This window comes from Scyliorhinus torazame, chromosome 3 (genome assembly GCF_047496885.1).
Source record: "Scyliorhinus torazame isolate Kashiwa2021f chromosome 3, sScyTor2.1, whole genome shotgun sequence".
In the NCBI taxonomy this organism is placed as follows: domain Eukaryota; kingdom Metazoa; phylum Chordata; class Chondrichthyes; order Carcharhiniformes; family Scyliorhinidae; genus Scyliorhinus; species Scyliorhinus torazame.
Window position 1 is genome coordinate 5784992 of NC_092709.1, and position 20450 is coordinate 5805441.

General features: G+C 47.2%; 1 protein-coding gene across 1 annotated transcript in view; it reads left to right on the forward strand.

Moving 5' to 3' along the window:
- The first annotated feature begins 3483 nt into the window (after nt 1-3483).
- LOC140408264 (uncharacterized) overlaps nt 3484-20450 on the forward strand; it is a 179571-nt gene continuing 162604 nt past the window's right edge. The window contains exon 1 of the mRNA XM_072495229.1: nt 3484-3500. The gene's annotated coding sequence lies outside the window, so the exon portion shown is untranslated. The remainder of the gene's footprint in view (nt 3501-20450) is intronic.

Consider the following 20450-nt stretch of genomic DNA (forward strand, 5'->3'; position numbering starts at 1 on the left):
GGACCGGAATATCCCCCTGTCGCGAGCAGCTGGTAAATTATTTTCATCACTGGAGAGTTGACCTCACTGGACAGACCGGCTCCTCAGAGATCGGGCCCCCATTTCGAAAGGGTGTCCTGATCTCTAAGGGGGCTTGTGGGTCCCCCACACCCCCACCCATGGGCAATGTCACCCCCCACACTTGGCTGAGAACATCCTACTGTAGGGTCATTGAGTGTCCCCCCCCCCTTTTCATCTATTCCCAAGGCCCCTTTTGGCCCTCGTACCAAGACACTTGTCACTGCCCCCTAACCTTCCAGAGGCCCCTGCACATCCGCCCTGAAACTTTTCCCCCCACCCTTCATACTCCCCTCTACCCCCTTTTCATGGACATTGTCCCCCTCAGGCCCTGTCCCTTCGCACTGCCACTCTAGCACCCTGGGAGTGCTCTGCTGGCTTTGTGGTGCACCTGGGCACCTTGACTCTGCCAGGGTGATGGTGCCAAGGTGCCTGCAGTCCGGGACGGGCCAGGGGGCCATCCTTCCCTATCCCTGACTATCTAGAGGCCTCTGATGGCCCGGGAGACCCCCCAGATGCCGTTCTGCATATGTGGACCACTGCTGAATGGTGCCCAGCTCGGTACTCGCTGGGGAGGCTGTTAGAAGCCGGGAGGCCTGTAGGTCCTGGGTAAGTAGGCCTTAGTAGATTTGAAACCTAGTTAAACGAGCACGCTTCTTAAAACAATATGTAAACAGTCCAACTAGGGAAGAGGCGGTACTGGACCTGGTATTGGGGAATGAGCCCGGCCAGGTGGTAGATGTTTCAGTAGGGGAGCATTTCGGTAACAGTGACCACAATTCAGTAAGTTTTAAAGTACTGGTGGACAAGGATAAGAGTGGTCCGAGGATGAATGTGCTAAATTGGGGGAAGGCTAATTATAACAATATTAGGCGGGAACTGAAGAACATAGATTGGGGGCGGATGTTTGAGGGCAAATCAACATCTGACATGTGGGAGGCTTTCAAGTGTCAGTTGATAGGAATACAGGACAGGCATGTTCCTGTGAGGAAGAAAGATAAATACGGCAATTTTCGGGAACCTTGGATGACGAATGATATTGTAGGCCTCGTCAAAAAGAAAAAGGAGGCATTTGTCAGGGCTAAAAGGCTGGGAACAGACGAAGCCTGTGTGGCATATAAGGAAAGTAGGAAGGAACTTAAGCAGGGAGTCAGGAGGGCTAGAAGGGGTCATGAAAAGTCATTGGCAAATAGGGTTAAGGAAAATCCCAAGGCTTTTTACACTTACATAAAAAGCAAGAGGGTAGCCAGGGAAAGGGTTGGCCCACTGAAGGATAGGCAAGGGAATCTATGTGTGGAGACAGAGGAAATGGGCGAGGTACTAAATGAATACTTTGCATCAGTATTCACCAAAGAGAAGGAATTGGTAGATGTTGAGTCTGGAGAAGGGGGTGTAGATAGCCTGGGTCACATTGTGATCCAAAAAGACGAGGTGTTGGGTGTCTTAAAAATATTAAGGTAGATAAGTCCCCAGGGCCGGATGGGATCTACCCCAGAATACTGAAGGAGGCTGGAGAGGAAATTGCTGAGGCCTTGACAGAAATCTTTGGATCCTCGCTGTCTTCAGGGGATGTCCCGGAGGACTGGAGAATAGCCAATGTTGTTCCTCTGTTTAAGAAGGGTGGCAGGGATAATCCCGGGAACTACAGGCCGGTGAGCCTTACTTCAGTGGTAGGGAAATTACTGGAGAGAATTCTTCGAGACAGGATCTACTCCCATTTGGAAGCAAATGGACGTATTAGTGAGAGGCAGCACGGTTTTGTGAAGGGGAGGTCGTGTCTCACTAACTTGATAGAGTTTTTCGAGGAGGTCACTAAGATGATTGATGCAGGTAGGGCAGTAGATGTTGTCTATATGGACTTCAGTAAGGCCTTTGACAAGGTCCCTCATGGTAGACTAGTACAAAAGGTGAAGTCACACGGGATCAGGGGTGAACTGGCAAGGTGGATACAGAACTGGCTAGGCCATAGAAGGCAGAGGGTAGCAATGGAGGGATGCTTTTCTAATTGGAGGGCTGTGACCAGTGGTGTTCCACAGGGATCAGTGCTGGGACCTTTGCTCTTTGTAGTATATATAAATGATTTGGAGGAAAATGTAACTGGTCTGATTAGTAAGTTTGCAGACGACACAAAGGTTGGTGGAATTGCGGATAGCGATGAGGACTGTCTGAGGATACAGCAGGATTTAGATTGTCTGGAGACTTGGGCGGAGAGATGGCAGATGGAGTTTAACCTGGACAAATGTGAGGTAATGCATTTTGGAAGGGCTAATGCAGGTAGGGAATATACAGTGAATGGTAGAACCCTCAAGAGTATTGAAAGTCAAAGAGATCTAGGAGTACAGGTCCACAGATCACTGAAAGGGGCTACACAGGTGGAGAAGGTAGTCAAGAAGGCATACGGCATGCTTGCCTTCATTGGCCGGGGCATTGAGTATAAGAATTGGCAAGTCATGTTGCAGCTGTATAGAACCTTAGTTAGGCCACACTTGGAGTATAGTGTTCAATTCTGGTCGCCACACTACCAGAAGGATGTGGAGGCTTTAGAGAGGGTGCAGAAGAGATTTACCAGAATGTTGCCTGGTATGGAGGGCATAAGCTATGAGGAGCGATTGAATAAACTCGGTTTGTTCTCACTGGAACGAAGGAGGTTGAGGGGCGACCTGATAGAGGTATACAAAATTATGAGGGGCATAGACAGAGTGGATAGTCAGAGGCTTTTCCCCAGGGTAGAGGGGTCAATTACTAGGGGGCATAGGTTTAAGGTGAGAGGGGCAAAGTTTAGAGTAGATGTACGAGGCAAGTTTTTTACGCAGAGGGTAGTGGGTGCCTGGAACTCACTACCGGAGGAGGTAGTGGAGGCAGGGACGATAGGGACATTTAAGGGGCATCTTGACAAATATATGAATAGGATGGGAATAGAAGGATACGGACCCAGGAAGTGTAGAAGATTGTAGTTTAGTCGGGCAGTATGGTCGGCACGGGCTTGGAGGGCCGAAGGGCCTGTTCCTGTGCTGTACATTTCTTTGTTCTTTGTTGTTCTTTGCTTGGTCTGGCACATTGTGGGCGATACTCTGGTCGCACCTCCTCACGGGACGTGAGTAGATCCCACGAGGCGGAGTGACTGCCGGGAAGCCCGTGGGAGGCCTCACCTGGCATCTACCGGCCACGTTGTGCTCCTGGTTAGACGCAACGTGGCCAGTAGATCGCGCCCACGGTCTGATGTCACATATGAGACGACATCAGAATAGACTGGAATCCATTTTCTTTGCTGAATCCATTGACGCAAATCCATCTCAACGTGAGTAACCGGTGACTTGTTGTTCACCTCAATGTTTTTGTACAGGAGGAACTATTTGGAAGCTTCATTAGATATTGAATAACTGGTGTAACTCTGGGATTAACTATTCCCTGTGACATTATTAACTTACAGTAATTACGTACTGGTAAGTTTCTTAATGATCCATTTACTGTATTACAGTCTGTTACACCATTAATTAGTTAAACATTATACGTTTGATTTAAATAAACTTTATCAACGATTTTACAGCACAGATGGAGACCATTCAGCCCATCAACACTATCGATGCTAGCTCTTCAGCTAGAGTTGTGCAAAATGATCCCACTTCTCTGCTGTTTCCCATAACCTTTAATATTCTTCCTTTGCACACACTGATCAGATTTTCCCCCTGTGTCAGTCGCCATTCCTGGTAAAGTTCCACATTCCAATAACCTGCTGGGAAGCAGCAGAAACTCAGTAAAACAAGGCAGGCGTGTGTTGTTGTGTCAGCTGAAGTTGCAGCCCTGGTAAAGAAGGGCGAGCAGGAGGGGAGAGTGTTTGGAATGTCGCTCACTGAGAACCTCAGTGTGGAACCGTGGGGACAAACGTGGGCTACGCAGAGAAAGGGGAAGGTTGTTGCTGTACAGTTGGCGAGAGGCTTTTTGCCGTGATGCTCATCCTCCCCTGAGGTAACCTGGGTGAAAGGAGTTTCTGTGTGATCAGAGGATGGAAGTGATGTTTATTTGTTTGCCTGGTTCCCAGTTAGAAACTTGAGCTGCTTACTCGTCTGTTTATGTTGAGAATCACAAATGAGACGCAGCTGAATCCCAACCACTAAGCTCACCACAGGCAAAACCTAACCCTGCTTCACCGTGACAGTTGCTAACCGCACGGTGGGTGTAGTTTACCCAATGACTAAGTCTGGTTGGGAGAAGGAAGTTATTGCCAATTCTTTAATCCTTAGCAGATTTATGTGTTTAGTGAAGGGAGCAGTCTTTCCTGAGGAATTGAACGGATTTCCAACTGAACATTAGCATCAGGAACAGTCATGTGAACAATAAATCTAACAGGACTGGACAGGGGAGATGCAGGGAAGATGTTACCAATGGTGGGCGTGTCCAGAACCAGGGGTCACCGTCTGAGGATTTAGGGTAAACCATTTCGGACAGAGATAAGTGTCATGATATTCAAACACACACATCATGATAGATAGACCAACAGACCAATTAGCACACATAACACGACAGCCAATCACAGACAAGAGCAGACACAGTATAAGACAAGAAACACGACACCTGGTGGACAGTCCATCTGGAGACAAGGACAAGGACAGGACCTGATTAACAAGACACTCACACAGTCACCACGTGCTGAACACCAAGACAGATCTGTAAATAACAAGTTGGAATAAAACTGCGTTGTACCAATCGCAACCGTGTTGGTTCATCTGTACCTCCGAGCACCCAACACCACAATAAGGAGACACTTCTTCACACAAAGAGTGGTGAGCCTGTGGAATTCATTACCACAAGAAGTGGTTGGTGCTAAAACTTTGAATATATTCAAGAGGCGGCTGGATATAGCACTTGGGGAGAATGGGATCAAAGATTAAGGGGAGAAAGAAGGATTAGGCTTTGAGTTGGATGATCAGCCATGCTAGTAATAAATGGCGGAGCAGGCTCGAAGGGCCAAAAGGCCTCCTCCTACCTTCAATGTATCGATATATGTATCTCTACTGGACCCAAACCATGTACCATTCTGGGATTTTGCTTGCTTGCGGATCCAGATGTATGACATGAGTGCAGGTTTGGTGGCTTTAATGATCTTTTCATGTTGGGGTGTCTGTAACTCCACACAGTGTTCAATCTGTTGATTTGTGAATAATAATCATTGCGTCTGTGATTGCAAGTTTTACACATTATCAGCTCAGCCTGAGAGCAGTTTTAGACTTTAGGGGGAGATGGGAATGGAATGCGGTATCACTGAAGTGATTCAGTCTCAATTTTCAAAAACTAAATGATGTGCATTGATGACAACTTTTCCCAGCATGCTTTACTACCAATGAAGTACTTTTTAAAGTTTTGGAGCTATTGTGATACAGGAAGAAAGACTTTGGGCACAGCTAGCAGCCACCAACAACAATGTCATCCTAAACTGGCCATCTGTTTTCTTTGTGATTTTAGTTGAGGAATAAATATTGGCTCGGGGATACCTCCCCTGATGGCCATGAAACAAGAGGCCATGAGATCTTTTAAGCCCACGTGAGAGGGCAGAAGGAGCCCCAGGTTAACATCTCTTTGGAAAGACAGCACCTCCAACAATGCAGCATTCCCTCAGTCCTGCACTGGAATGTCAGTGTAGATTGGGAAATGTTGATGTACAAAGGGTCCTGTGGGTGTCCTGGTACACCTGTCACTGAAAGAAAACATGCAGCTGCAGCAAGCAGTGAGGAAGGCAAATGGTGTGTTGGCCTTCATTGCAAGAGGTCTTGAGTACAGGAGCAAGATGTCTTACTGCAACTGGACAGGGCCTCGGTGAGACCACACCTGGAGTGTTGTGGGCAGTTTTGGTCTCCTTACTAAGAAAGGATACTTGCCACAGAGGGAGTGCAGTGAAGGATCACCAGAAAGATTCCTGCGGTGGCAGGGTTATCGTATAAGGAGAGATTGGATTGACCGAGCCTGTATTCACTGGAGTTTAGAAGAACAAAGAACAACAAAGAACAAAGAACAATACAGCACAGGAACAGGCCCTTCGGCCCTCCAAGCCTGTATCGCTCATGTTACCAACCTTTGCCAAAACCCTCAGCACTTCCTTGTGCCGTAACCCTCGATACCCATCCTATCCATAAGAATGAGAAAGGATCTAACTGGAATGTATAAAATTCTGCCAGAACTCAGACTGGATGCAGGGATGGTGTTTCCTCCGGGCGGGGGCCGTTGGCAGCGACCCCCTTGGCAAATCTCCGGGCCCCGATGGGCCCGTTTTCAGCCAGTCCCACCAGCGTGAAATGGACATGGTCCACCCCGGCGGGACCTGGCTTGTCGGCCGTCTAACGGGGTCCACGGGGGGATCCGTCCCCCGAGGGGGGGGGGGGGGGGTGGCCTCCACAGTGGCCTGGCCCGCGATTGGGGCCCACCGATCTGCGGGCAGGCCTGTGCCATGGGGGCACTCGTTCCCTCCGCGCCGGCCTTTGTAAGACTCCGCCATGGCCGGCGCGGAGAAGAAGCCCCCTGCGCATGCGCAGGAAACAGGGGGCGGTTCTGCGCATGCGCCAACGCCCGCCGGCCCACGGCGGCCCTTCACCACTGGTTGGCGCGGCCCGGTGCTGGAGTGGTTCGCGCCGCTCTTGCTGCCGGCGTCAGGCCATCCGGCCAATTACGGGAGAACCCCGGCCCCGGTGTTGAGATGAAGATTCCGCTATGATCATATCGAATGGCGGATCCGGCTCGAAGGGCCGAATGGCCTCCTCCTGCTGCTATTTTCTGTATTTCTACGTTTCAATAACCCTGAGAAAAACTAGTGAGGGAAGTTTAAAAAGATATTTGGGACAAACAAGGATTCTATTTCAGGCCTATGTTCAAAAACTTTGCAGAGGTTTGGCAAGGATATTGATTTAACATACTCCTCCACAGTGGAAATAAATAAACTCAAGTAAAGTAGGTGCTTTTTTTATTTCTTGTGGAAGTCAGCTTGGTGTAAAATACAATCATGGCATTGTGTACTTTTTCAGAGGGAAAATTAACATGTTCTATTTTTGTGGACAGTTGGACGGCAGTTTTAACTTTCAATGGTACCTCATGACTAACTAGAGCAAAAAAAGAGATTACATACCAGAAGGGAGCACTGAATATCAAAGGGGTGAATGTTTTAAAAGTGAATCATAAGGGCTCATTTTAGCATAACCCATTGGAGGGTGGGTGGGTGGGACATTAGTTTAACACCCGCCTAATATTATTCTCCATTTATTTAAAAGGAGTGTAAAATCGGATTGGGGGTTAATCCAGAATCGCTCCCGATTTCAACAGTGTTCGGATGCGCGGGTTGGATAATTGGCTCCATTGTTTCAGTGACAGATTCCAGACAGGTCATTATCACAGTGCACGAATCGTCATTTCAGCTTGAGCTCCCTGAACAATCCAGAATGAATAATCTCGATAGAAACAAATCCGCTTTAATGAACAGACACTCTCTATTTAATGAAACACGCTAGGTCTTGTCTGGAAGATGCATACGGGGCCTGAACTTGATGCCAAAATAATGGGGAGTTTAATGGCATTCACTGTTCTGAGCTCCTCTCGTGATTTGTGCTGAGGTGTGCTTACCCTGAATTATAAAAGATCTCAGGTTATTGGACAATTTGCCTCACACGACTAGCAGCATGACCCCCCCCCCCCCCTCCCCACCCCCCCGCAGGAGTTTCAAGAATTTGCGGCATTATGGTATTCCCTGTAATTAAACAAGTTAGGGTTGATATTTACCTGTGTAAGTATCTTTTTGATGGGGGCACTTGTGTTCCTGTGGTTCCACTCAACCCTCCAGCCCAGGATGGGAACAAGAGAAACTGTGGACTCTCATTCCTTCAGCTAGTGAATTGTTGGTGGAGACTTTTTCCCATTTTAATTTGATGTTATTTTCCATTTGTTCTTTCTCTTATTTCACTCTTTCGCTCCCTCTATTTCTCTCCATGTTTTTCATTTGATTCTAATTCATCCAATTCCCTTCTCTGTCGGTCCTCTGTTTCTTTCTCAATCCTTAAATCCCACTGGTTGAGGAGAGAGACTGTTGGCCCCATCGCTCACTGAGATTCCAGATGCCCCCATTGCTCTTGACACACCCGTTATAGAGTCAAAGGGCACGATTTAACTGAATGGTTTCTAGGTGACATTTGTGGCAGGTTTTGCTGGGAGTTTCCCGCCGGATCTGTTGGTGAGCCCCCCTCCGCTATCTAACGATATTTAGGGCAGGATTTACCAACCATCCCACCACATGTTTTTTGGCAGTGGAGTTGGCCTGCCAGCGAAATCTAACGCTCCCGCCATTGGCAATGGGATTTCCAATTGACAGTCTCCCTCGTTGCCGGGAGACCCGTGCGCCGCCTTGAACAGCCGGTAAATCCCGCCTGTAGTCACTCTTTTTTGGCCCTGGGGAGTTTCTCACCGGTTTTGCCCACATTTAGGGCACAGTTCTCTTGCCACATTGGGCACAGCGAGAGGATAACGCGGCCGGAGAATCCTGAGAGAGCGCCTCAGCGGACCACCTCCCAACAGCCTCATACATCCCCAAAATGGTATCTCCTTCCTGGATCCGGGGCCAGAATCTGCCCCCACCACAGCAGCTGCCAGATCCCTTCCTGTTGCTGTGTAATCCTGTGGAATGCTTCCCATCTGACCCTTCCAGGTGAGTAACCGGTTTTTAAAAAGAAGCAGGCTATGGTGTTAAAGCTCCAATATCCATTGGGTAAATATTTGAGTGGGAATATTTTGCAAGTCTAGGAGGGAGAGAGCAGACAGGGTGGGGGGGGGGGGGGGGGGGGGGGGCGGCAGGGGCTGGGGGGCGGGGGTTAGTGGGTAATAATTGGTTAACTATTTTAACCAGCTGGCATGAGAATGGTGTGTCAAAGGTCTCCTCCTGTGCCATATGATTCTGTGGTTAGCAAACGCAATGCAGTTAGACTGTTGGAAGGTTTTAGTCACTGGGTTATTGAGAAAATGATAACAAGACGTGTAAATCAAATCAGCTGAGGTGCAAGCTGTCTGGAAACTTTGAATCAGAACCACCCACACTTTCCCCAAAGACTGACCAACTTGGAATATTGCCAGCACAATAAAGCAAACAGTAAGTTCAAACGCCATTTTTAAATCCATTTAAATATAAATAAAGTTTCACATTGATGCGCGAAGGATATGGCGGCAATGGTGTTGAAAAGTAGACAGTTTTATGTTTCAGCAGTACTGAGGGTGTACTGCACTGTCAGTGGTGCCAGCTTTCCGATGAGATGTTACCCCCATCTGCCCTCTCGGCTGGTCAGAAACGATTCCTGTTCCCCCAGACATCCTGACCAATGTTTACACTTCAATCAGCATCACAAAAACAGATTATTTCATCATTATCATGTTGCTACTTGTAGCAGAGTGCTGTGTGAAAATTGGTTCCTGTGGTTTCTACATTCCAGCAGTGACTATTCTACGCGGATGGCACGGGGCGGCACAGTGGTTAGCACTACTGCCCCACAGCGCCAGCGGCCCGGGTTCGATTCCAGCCTCGGGTGACTGTGCGGAGTTTGCTCTTTCCCCCCGTGTCTGCGTGGGTTTCCTCCGGGTGCTCCGGGTTCCTCCCACAGTCCAAAGATGTGCGGGTTAGGTGAATTGGCCATGATCAATTGCCCCTTAGTGTGCAGGTTACAGCGACGATTGGGTGGGGGAATGCTCTTCCAGAGGGTCGTTGCAGACTTGATGGGCCGAATGGCCTCCTTCTGCACTGCAGGGTTTCTATAAGAAAAGTGTTCAATTGACTGTAAAGCACTCTGGGACATCCATACTGCTGTTAAATGCAAGTTCTTTCTCCGCATAATACGTGCTGTTCTTTAAACATTCACATTGAGCAAACAGTGTCCCAGGCCTGATATGTAACTATTGGTACAATATTGGAAGAATTCTGTCAGCTATGGAGGAACTCTGGTTTCATCCTTTGCAAGAACTGGAAACATTGCTGAAGGCAGCAAAACATGCTCAATAGAAAGGAGAAATCATTCATCACACAACTCCTTGGACTTAGCTTTCAGGAATAGGGGAAGGGGTTAGGCTTTAAAAGATTCCAAAATTACTAAACATTTTGAGAGGTTACACAGTTGAAAAATCAATAGCAGAAGGTGATTGATTCAGAATTACAGCTGGAATAGCAATGGTGTGAGTTGGAAGGGTTGTGGAACTACAGACAAAGTGATGGTAGAAATGCTAAATCAATTGTTACTTTTAAGCCTGATATTGATAGATTTTTGTAAACAAAATGTTTTGAGGGATATGGCGCAAAGGCTGCTATCTGGAGTTAGGTAACGTAGAAACATAGAAAATAGAAGCAGGAGGAGGCCATTCGGCCCTTCGAGCCTGCTCCGCCATTCATTATGATCATGGCTGATCATCAAGTTCAAAACCGTGATCCCGCCTTCCCCCCATACCCCTCGATCCCTTTAGCCCCAAGAGCTGTATCTAATTCCTTTTTAAAATTAGACAACGTTTTGGCTTCAACTACTTTCTGTGGGAGTGAATTCCACAGATTCCCCGCTCTCTGGGTGAACACATTTCTCCTCACCTCAGTCCTAAAAGGTTTACCCATTATCCCCAAACCATGACCCCTAGTTCTGGACTCCCCCACCATCGGGAACATTCTTTCTGAATCTACCCTGTCTAATCCTGTTAGAATTTTGTAAGTTTCTATGAGATCCCCTCTCACTCTCCTAAACTCCAATGAATATAATCCTAACTGACTTAGTCTCTCCTCAAATGACAGTCCCGCCATCCCAGGAATCAGCCTGGTTAACCTTCGCTGCTCTTCCTCCATAGCAAGAACATCTTTCCTCAGATAAGGACACCAAACTGCCCACAATACTCCAAGTGTGGCCTCACCAATGCCCTTTACAATTGAAGTGAAACATCTCTATTCCTATACTCAAATCCTCTCGCCATGAAGACCAACATACCATTTGCCTTCTTTACTGCCTGCTGTACCTGCGCGCTTACTTTCAACGACTGATGCACGAGGACACTTAGATCTTGCTGAGTATCCACCTCTCTCAAATTAAACCCATTCAAATAATAATCTGCCTTCCCATTTTTGCTACTGAAGTGGATCACCTCACATTTATCCACGTTATACTGCATCTGCCATGCATGTGCCCACCCACTCAGCCTGTCCAAATCCCACTGAAGCATCTCTGCATCCTCCTCACAGCTCACCCTCCCACCCAACTTTGTGTCATCTGCAAATTTGTAGATAATACATTTAGTTCCCTTGTCCAAATCATTAATATATAATGTAACAGTTGGGATCCTAGCACAGATCCCTGCGGTACCCCACTAGTCACTGCCTGCCAACCGGAAAAAGACCCATTTATTCCAACTTTCTGCTTCCTGTTTGCTAACTAGCTTCCTATCCAAACACCCGCAATCCCATGCATTTCACTTTACATAGTAATCTGCGATGTGAGACCTTGTCGAAAGCCTTCTGAAAGTCTCAATAAACCACATCCACCAGTTCTCCCTGGTCAGCTCTACTAGTTACATCTTCAAAGAATTCCATGATTTTCCTTTTGTAAATCCATGCTGACTTTGTCTGATTACACCGCTGCTTTCCAAATACTGTGCTCTGAAATCCTTGATAATGGACTCCAGCAACTTCCCTTCTACCGATGTTAGGCTCACTGGTCTATAGTTCCCTGTTTTCTCTCTACCTCCCTTTTTGAATAGTGGGGTTACATTCGCTACCCTCCAACCTGTAGCAACCATTCCAGAGTCCAAAGAATTTTGGAAAATGACCACCAGTGGATCTACTATTTCTAGGGCCACTTCCGTAAGTGCTCTTGGATGAAGATTATCAGACCCTGAAGATTTTTCTCCCATTAATTTCACCCAAACCATTTCTTTACTAATACCAATTTCTTTCAGTTCCTCGCTAATACTCACAGATTGGTGGTACAGTCTTGAGGACTAACTGGTCCCCCTCCTACTCCTATTCCAATGGTCCACACAAGATTCCTCCCACCCTAACTCACCTCACCCAATCAGCATCCTTCTCGTCCTTTCTCCATTGTGTTTATTTACCTTCTCTTTAAATACATGGATGCAGTTCACCTCACCAGTTACGATCATAAGGCCATAAACAATAGGGATGTAAGTAGGTCAATCAGCTCATTGAACCTGCTACACCGCTACTGTTTTCTGCTGCTTTCTGTTTACACTGCTACTTTCCAGCCACTCCCCTTCCCACCCACCCCCACCCTCCGAAACCCCAACCCCCACTCCCGATAACTCTTGACTCCCTTGTTAACCAAAATCTAGTTCAATCTTGAATATCTTCAATGACGTAACCTCCAACTCGCTCGCTCTGGGGAAGAGAATTCTAATGACTCTTTGAAACAAGAAATACTTCTTCATCTCTGGCTTAAATGGGATTATTTTGAAACTGTGTCCCTAGTTCTAATTCCCCCAAGAGAAGAAATATCCTCCAGCATTTATCCTGTCAAGTCCCTGCAGAAACATATCTGTTTCAGTAACATCACCTCACATTCTTCAAGACTTCAGTGAATATGGGCGCAATCTGCTCAACCTTTCTTCATAGACAAATTCTTTCACCCCAAGAAGTAACCCAGTCAACCTTCTCTAAGTTGTTTTCAATGCCAGCAGGGAGACCAAAAACGTACACAATAATCTATGTGTGATCTCGTCAATGTCCTGTATAGTTGTAGCATGACCTCTCTACTTTTACATTCCAACTCCCTTACGATACTTTCTGCTTACACTGCTACTTTCCAGCCACTGCCCTCCCCACCCTCCAATATCCACAACCGGCTCTCCCTATAACTCTTGACTCCCTTGTTAACCAAGATCTCATTCAACCTTGAATACCTTCAATGATCATTGGCTTCATGAAGCATTGCATGACACACACTCCCGTCTGCATCAGTGGCTCCGAAGTGGGGATGGTCGATAGCTTTAAGTTCCTGGGGGTCACCATCACCAACAGTCTGTCCTGGTCCACTCACGTTGATGCAACAGTCAAGAAAGCCCAACAACGTCTCTACTTCCTACGGAAGCTAAAGAAATTCAGCATGTCTGCATCGACTCTCACAAACTTCTACAGATGTGCGATAGAGAGCATCCTATCCAGCTGCATCACAGCCTGGTATGGCAACTGCTTGGTCAAAGATCGCAAGAAGCTGCAGAGTGTGTTGAACTCAGCCCAATAGATCACACAAGCTTGCCACCCTCCCATTGATTCTGTATAAACTTCCCGCTGCCTCAGGAAGGCAGACAGCATTATCAAAGACCCCTCCCACCCAGGCATTGCCTTCTTCCAGACCCCTCCATCAGGCAGAAGATACAGAAGTCTGAAGACCCGCACATCCAGACATAGGAACAGCTACTTCCCCACAGCTCCAAGACTCCTCAACGACTCCCCCTCGGACTGATCTGTTCCCTGGAAGAACATATTCACGACGCCCTATGCTGCTCTTGCTCATGTATTTGCTTTGTTTGGCCCCTCGTTCCGCACTGTAACCAATCGCTGTTTGTTGATGTACCATTTGTCAATGTACTCTGTTGATTATTCTTTTGTCTACTATGTACGTACTGTGTACGTTCCCTCGGCCGCAGGAAAATACTTTTCACTATACTTCGGTACATGCGACAATCAAATCAAATCAAATCAAAATCAAATCAAATAAAGGCCAACTTTCCATTTGTCTTCCTACTTATTTGCTATATCTGTATTCTAACATTCCGTCATTCATGTACAAGGATACACAAATTCTTAGACTTTGCACATTAAAAAAGAACACATATTGCATCATACACATTTGCAACGAGGCCTGGGTGTCCTCATACGCCAGTCGCTGAAGGTAAGCGTGCAGGTACAGCAGGCGGTAAAGAAGGCTAATGGTATTTTGATCTACATAGTGAAAGGATTCGAGTACAGGAGCAGGAATGTGTTGCTGCAATTATACAGGGTCTTGGTGAGGCCACACCTGGAGTAGTGTGTGCAATTTTGGTCTCCTTATCTGAGGAAAGATATTCTTGCTCTAGAGGGAGTGCAGCGAAGGTTTACCAGACTGATTCCTGAGATGGCGCGACAAACGTATGGCGAGACATTGAGTCAGTTAGGATGGTATTCACTGGAGTTCAGAAGAATGAGGGAGAAGTCTCATATAAACCTATAAAATTCTAACAGGACTGGACAGGGTAGATGCAGGAAGGATGTTCCCGATGGTGGGTGTGTCCAGAACCAGGGGTCACAGTCTGAGGGTACGGGGGAGACCATTTAGGACAGAGATGAGGAGAAATTTCTTCATCCAGAGCGTGCAGTTCTGAGCTAAAGCTCCCTCCTAACCTCACTTGTTACCACAACCCTCCAATTGCAGCATGCCCTCCCTCCCCCACTTACTGATCTTCCAGTTGGGGTTCCCGTGGATTAATGTGACAATCCCAGCCCCTCCCTCCCAGTGACGTGAGGGCAGAAACAAAATTCAGGCAATGGCGTATGATGGGGCCTTAATTGCTTGTTCCGTGAACCCACTAGGGGGTCAATACCTACAGTTTGGAAGTGATAGCGATTTGTGTATGTTCCTCCCTCCTTTTTGCCTCCTGCCTTTCTACAGTACGTGGGAGGTTGTGTGTGCCATTCATAAAATACTTGTTCAAAGTCTCTGCCATTTCCTTGATTCCCAATATTAATTGCCCAGTCTCACTCTCTGAGGGAACAACACTAATTTAGCTACTCTCTTCCTTTTTGCATTGTTTTGGAAAGTTTTACAGTCTGTTTTTCTATTTCTTTCCAGTTTTCTCTCACACTCTAATTGCTCCCTGGAGTGGGGTGGACAGTGAAATGTCGAGGTTTGGGAATTGGAAGATGAAACACTTGAGAGTTGCCGTCTGAAGGTTCACCCGGCTGAGTACTGGGGTTTCCAAACCTCAGGAGTCTCCAATAAATAAATATTTGTTTCCAGGACGCTGCAATGAGTAATATTCAGATTGTGGTGGCTGAAAAACAATAACTGCAATTTTACTTTTCATTTTCTTTCAATACTAATACTTAATACCAAATATTAAGCTGGATAAATGTTGAGGACGGCACAAACAAAGTGTTGTTTGATTGAGTGAAGCATTTGATTACAAGCTATCACGTGAATGAAACCTCCAGGGATGGGTCCAGCCAAACCTGGCCGTCCCAACGAACGCTAATGTCTCTGGGTTGCAATAGATCACAGCAGTTTTGCAAATGTGAATATTGCAAGTAGACATCAATGTAACATTACAAAGAGCAGTTCATAAAACATTTCATATCCAGATAGATTGCAGAATATGCTGGTCACAAGATGCATGCACTCCCTTGTGTCTAGACTAAAGACATGTTTACAAAGGTAATGAACGAACCAGTAAATACTATAAACTCATTCCTGTGGCTGTGTTGGCAGTCAGTTGCTTGCTTAACTTTAGAAGGATGTACTCTACGAAACCTGGTGTTTGGACACAGCTTGGTAACTTTGAATACCCCTTTTAAAATCTCTCCTCTTCTGTTTGTAAAGTCACCAATCTCAGAGTCCATATTTCCCAGGGAATCTTTGCCACAGATAGAGTATACAAAATGTTAATAAGATTCCAATAAATCACAAATATTCATTGCACAAATATCATTTGATTCAGTACCCAGGTAAAACTGTAACCAGACAAATTGTACTAAATTTCATTGTGTGAAGCCCGTGAAAACTTTCACTCATTGCACTGAACCCATTCAAAACTCGTATCCTAACTCGCACCAAGTTCCATTCATCCAACAACCCTTGCAGGGGCAGGCCAGGCGATTTCGGCGGCGTGAGAGCAGCTGCTTAGTCAGTTTCAGCGGGAGCATTGCGGAAGGAGGGTGCTGGGAGGTAAGTCAACCTTTAAAAGCACTTCTCTTTGCAGGGGCAGGCCAGTCGATTTCGGCGGGAGAACAGCTGGTTAGTCAGTTTCAGCGGGAGCATTGCGGAAGGAGGGTGCTGGGAGGTAAGTCAACCTTTAAAAGCACTTCTCTTTGCAGGGGCAGGCCAGGCGATTTCGGCGGCGTGAGAGCAGCTGGTTAGTCAGTTTCAGCGGGAGCATTGCGGAAGGAGGGTGCTGGGAGGTAAGTCAACCTTTAAAAGCACTTCTCTTTGCAGGGGCAGGCCAGTCGATTTCGGCGGCGTGAGAGCAGCTGGTTAGTCAGTTTCAGCGGGAGCATTGCGGAAGGAGGGTGCTGGGAGGTAAGTCAACCTTTAAAAGCACTTCTCTTTGCAGGGGCAGGCCAGGCGATTTCGGCGGCGTGAGAGCAGCTGGTTAGTCAGTTTCAGCGGGAGCATTGCGGAAGGAGGGTGCTGGGAGGTAAGTCAACCTTTAAAAGCACTTCTCTTTGCAGGGGCAGGCCAGTCGATTTCGGCGGCGTGAGAGCAGCTGGTGAGTGGTGAGTCAGTTTCAGCAGGAGCTGAGACTTTTTCTCTTTTCTTTAAATTAGTTTTTTAGGCGGGATCAGGAAGTCAACCCGCGGACGTCTGGGAAGACCCTCACCAATAAATTCTGGTGGAGAGGAAACCCGAGACACTACACGTGTAGTGTCTCCCACCCGCCCTCCTCCTCTAACCTAATAATAAAACCCATTGGTCTGAGGTAAGTACCATATTTTTATTATATTATTATTATTTTTTATAAAAATTTAATTTAGTTGTTAGCCAGATCTTGGTAGAAAGTTAGAGGAATGGCAGGGAAGGGAGTACAATGTTCTTCCTGCAGGATGTTTGAGGTGAGGGATGCAGTTAGTGTCCCTGCTGATTTTACCTGCAGGAAGTGCTGCCATCTCCAGCTCCTCCAAGACCGAGTTAGGGAACTGGAGCTGGAGTTGGAAGAACTTCGGATCATTCGGGAGGCAGAAGGGGTCATAGATAGCAGCTTCAGGGAATTAGTTACACCAAAGATTGGAGATAGGTGGGTAACTGTAAGAGGGACTGGGAAAAAACAGTCAGTGCAGGGATCCCCTGCGGTCGTTCCCCTGAGAAACAAGTATACCGCTTTGGATACTTGTGGGGGGGACGACTTACCAGGGGTAAGCCATGGGGTACGGGCCTCTGGCACGGAGTCTGTCCCTGTTGCTCAGAAGGGAAGGGGGGAGAGGAACAGAGCATTAGTAATTGGGGACTCTATAGTCAGGGGCACAGACAGGAGATTTTGTGGGAGCGTGAGAGACTCACGTTTGGTATGTTGCCTCCCAGGTGCAAGGGTACGTGATGTCTCGGATCGTGTTTTCCGGGTCCTTAGGGGGGAGGGGGAGCAGCCCCAAGTCGTGGTCCACATTGGCACCAACGACATAGGTAGGAAAGGGGACAAGGATGTCAGGCAGGCTTTCAGGGAGCTAGGATGGAAGCTCAGAACTAGAACAAACAGAGTTGTTATCTCTGGGTTGTTGCCCGTGCCACGTGATAGTGAGATGAGGAATAGGGAGAGAGAGCATTTAAACACGTGGCTACAGGGATGGTGCAGGCGGGAGGGTTTCAGATTTTTGGATAACTGGGGCTCTTTCTGGGGAAGGTGGGACCTCTACAGACAGGATGGTCTACATCTGAACCTGAGGGGCACAAATATCCTGGGGGGGAGATTTGTTAGTGCTCTTTGGGGGGGTTTAAACTAATGCAGCAGGGGCATGGGAACCTGGATTGTAGTTTTAGGGTAAGGGAGAATGAGAGTATAGAGGTCAGGAGCACAGATTTGACGTCGCAGGAGGGGGCCAGCATTCAGGTAGGTGGTTTGAAGTGTGTCTACTTCAATGCCAGGAGTATACGAAACAAGGTAGGGGAACTGGCAGCGTGGGTTGGTACCTGGGACTTCGATGTTGTGGCCATTTCGGAGACATGGATAGAGCAGGGACAGGAATGGATGTTGCAGGTTCCGGGGTTTAGGTGTTTTAGTAAGCTCAGAGAAGGAGGCAAAAGAGGGGGAGGTGTGGCGCTGCTAGTCAAGAGCAGTATTACGGTGGCGGAGAGGATGCTAGATGGGGACTCTTCTTCCGAGGTAGTATTGGCTGAAGTTAGAAACAGGAAAGGAGAGGTCACCCTGTTGGGAGTTTTTTATAGGCCTCCTAATAGTTCTAGGGATGTAGAGGAAAGGATGGCGAAGATGATTCTGGATATGAGCGAAAGTAACAGGGTAGTTATTATGGGAGACTTTAACTTTCCAAATATTGACTGGAAAAGATATAGTTCGAGTACAATAGATGGGTCGTTTTTTGTACAGTGTGTGCAGGAGGGTTTCCTGAAACAATATGTTGACAGGCCAACAAGAGGCGAGGCCACGTTGGATTTGGTTTTGGGTAATGAACCAGGCCAGGTGTTGGATTTGGAGGTAGGAGAGCACTTTGGGGACAGTGACCACAATTCGGTGACGTTTACGTTAATGATGGAAAGGGATAAGTATACACCGCAGGGCAAGAGTTATAGCTGGGGGAAGGGCAATTATGATGCCATTAGACGTGACTTGGGGGGGATAAGGTGGAGAAGTAGGCTGCAAGTGTTGGGCACACTGGATAAGTGGGGCTTGTTCAAGGATCAGCTACTGCGTGTTCTTGATAAGTATGTACCGGTCAGACAGGGAGGAAGGCGTCGAGCGAGGGAACCGTGGTTTACCAAGGAAGTGGAATCTCTTGTTAAGAGGAAGAAGGAGGCCTATGTGAAGATGAGGTGTGAAGTTTCAGTTGGGGCGATGGATAGTTACAAGGTAGCGAGGAAGGATCTAAAGAGAGAGCTAAGATGAGCAAGGAGGGGACATGAGAAGTATTTGGCAGGAAGGATCAAGGAAAACCCAAAAGCTTTCTATAGGTATGTCAGGAATAAGCGAATGACTAGGGAAAGAGTAGGACCAGTCAAGGACAGGGATGGGAAATTGTGTGTGGAGTCTGAAGAGATAGGCGAGATACTAAATGAATATTTTTCGTCAGTATTCACTCAGGAAAAAGATAATGTTGTGGAGGAGAATGCTGAGCCCCAGGCTAATCGAATAGATGGCATTGAGGTACGTAGGGAAGAGGTGTTGGCAATTCTGGACAGGCTGAAAATAGATAAGTCCCCGGGACCTGATGGGATTTATCCTAGGATTCTATGGGAGGCCAGGGAAGAGATTGCTGGACCTTTGGCTTTGATTTTTATGTCATCATTGGCTACAGGAATAGTGCCAGAGGACTGGAGGACAGCAAATGTGGTCCCTTTGTTCAAAAAGGGGAGCAGAGACAACCCCGGCAACTATAGACCGGTGAGCCTCACGTCTGTAGTGGGTAAAGTCTTGGAGGGGATTATAAGGGACAAGATTTATAATCATCTAGATAGGAATGATATGATCAGGGATAGTCAGCATGGCTTTGTGAAGGGTAGGTCATGCCTCACAAACCTTATTGAGTTCTTTGAGAAGGTGACTGAACAGGTAGACGAGGGTAGAGCAGTTGATGTGGTGTATATGGATTTCAGCAAAGCGTTTGATAAGGTTCCCCACGGTAGGCTATTGCAAAAAATACGGAGGCTGGGGATTGAGGGTGATTTAGAGATGTGGATCAGAAATTGGCTAGCTGAAAGAAGACAGAGGGTGGTGGTTGATGGGAAATGTTCAGAATGGAGTACAGTCACAAGTGGAGTACCACAAGGATCTGTTCTGGGGCCGTTGCTGTTTGTCATTTTTATCAATGACCTAGAGGAAGGCACAGAAGGGTGGGTGAGTAAATTTGCAGATGATACTAAAGTCGGTGGTGTTGTCGATAGTGTGGAAGGATGTAGCAGGTTACAGAGGGATATAGATAAGCTGCAGAGCTGGGCTGAGAGGTGGCAAATGGAGTTTAATGTAGAGAAGTGTGAGGTGATTCACTTTGGAAGGAATAACAGGACTGCGGAATATTTGGCTAATGGTAAAGTTCTTGAAAGTGTGGCTGAGCAGAGGGATCTAGGTGTCCATGTACATAGATCCCTGAAAGTTGCCACCCAGGTTGATAGGGTTGTGAAGAAGGCCTATGGAGTGTTGGCCTTTATTGGTAGAGGGATTGAGTTCCGGAGTCGGGAGGTCATGTTGCAGCTGTACAGAACTCTGGTCCGGCCGCATTTGGAGTATTGCGTACAGTTCTGGTCACCGCATTATAGGAAGGACGTGGAGGCTTTGGAGCGGGTGCAGAGGAGATTTACCAGGATGTTGCCTGGTATGGAGGGAAAATCTTATGAGGAAAGGCTGACGGACTTGAGGTTGTTTTCGTTGGAGAGAAGAAGGTTAAGAGGAGACTTAATAGAGGCATACAAAATGATCAGGGGGTTGGATAGGGTGGACAGTGAGAGCCTTCTCCCGCGGATGGATATGGCTGGCACGAG